Source organism: Belonocnema kinseyi, chromosome 9 (genome assembly GCF_010883055.1).
Source record: "Belonocnema kinseyi isolate 2016_QV_RU_SX_M_011 chromosome 9, B_treatae_v1, whole genome shotgun sequence".
Classification (NCBI taxonomy): Eukaryota; Metazoa; Arthropoda; class Insecta; order Hymenoptera; family Cynipidae; genus Belonocnema; species Belonocnema kinseyi.
Genome location: NC_046665.1, coordinates 55630057 through 55631715, shown reverse-complemented (window position 1 = coordinate 55631715; position 1659 = coordinate 55630057). Strand labels below are relative to the sequence as shown.

Sequence of the window (1659 nt, the reverse complement as noted above, 5' to 3'; positions counted from 1 at the left end):
CGGGTGCTAATCTGAAAAATTGCACCCGCTTCCAGCGAAATCGCGGTAAAATTTCAGCCATAACCACGTCTCACAACCGTGAGATAGGTGGTATATATATATTATATATAAGTCTTTGGTGACGGTCTGAGAAGACGGCTGGATACTAACTTCCATATATCACAACGCTGCTGAAGGCTGGTGACCTTCTCAGCATGAAAACAAAAACACAAACCCAAGACGACTCTCTCGGTTCCAGTTCTACCTCCCCCCCTCTCCCAACCCTCCCTTATTAACTGAAGTTTTTGGTGGGACTGACATTAGAACTACAATCTCCACCATATGACGATTTGATATTTAACTTTCACATGATTTTGACTCAGAAAATAAACTTATGGCATAAAGGTGTTAGTTGGGCGTATAATCTAAACAATGAATAATACAAACTACAAAATATCCTCGGAAAGGACTGGAACTTTTAATGACAAAAGGCATGCACACGGAAAATCTAAAGGTCATGTTTCAGGCGACGAATGGAGACTGGGTGTTTAGAATGCTAGGAGAGTAAATAATCTCAAGGTAAAAGAATTGCGTGAAACTATGGACGTGAAGAAACTAGATATTTTATGTGTGTCCGAAACAAAGAAAAAGGGATGCGAAACTAAAGACATAAAAAACGGCGAGTTGAAAGGCGGATTTGAAATATGGTCTGGAGTAGACTGTAAATCACATGGTAAACAAGGAGTAGGTCTCATTTTGAATGAAAGAGCAAAGCAGCATCTCGGAGACCATGGCTTCGCGTCTCCCAGACTGCTGTGGGCTAGAATGAAAGTAGGAATCAGAAGACTCTGTATTATAGCATGCTACGCGCCGGTTGATAGTGATCCTAGAGGAGTAAAAGACGCCTTCTGGGACACTTTAAATGACACAATAAACATCTGCGAACATGGGGAAAGAGTAATTCCACTAGGAGACATGAACGGTTGGGTGGGCATCCAAAATCAGGATACAGAAAGAGTATTAGGTAATTTTGGGGATCCAAGAACAAACTGTAACGGATATAAATTAGTTGGTCTATGCTTAGAAAGGGGTCTGTTTATTACAAATACTTGGTTTAGGCATAAAATGATTCACATATACACCTGGTCTAAAGGAAATAGCCGCAGTATAATTGACTTTGTTGTTGCGGATGAAAGACTTAGAGAGTTAGTCAAAGATACAAGAGTCATGAGGGGTCCTCAATGCAATACTGATCATTACCTTCTGATTTCAAAAATTAACTTAGGTCGGGGTTGGAGAAAAAAGAGACCCAAGAAAGCAAAACTAACGCGAATCAAAATTGAGAACCTACAGAAACCGGATGTACGAATAGATTTCCAAAATAAGATAATCGAAAGCATAGATAGGGCAACATGGGAGGACCGTATAAAAAACAAAGATTTAGAGGGCGCCTGGACAATGTTACGGGATATCCTTGTTAGATGTACGATCGAAGTGTGTGTATGTGAAGTGTGTAAAAAGAGAAGCATACAAGAGAACTTTGAACATTGCAGGTCTTAGCAATGAGGAAAGAAGTAGACGATTAGTTAAAGAAAGTAACGATACAATTAGAGCAGAAGAAGAGATAAAAATACAAAACGACTTTGAAGGAAGCAGGAAACTACTTTATAAAAAAATGAA

General features: G+C 39.4%; 1 protein-coding gene across 1 annotated transcript in view; it reads right to left on the bottom strand.

Moving 5' to 3' along the window:
* The window catches only part of LOC117180550 (collagen alpha-1(IV) chain), a 117069-nt gene that overhangs the window by 81247 nt on the left and 34163 nt on the right, over positions 1 to 1659 (bottom strand). The window lies entirely within an intron of this gene.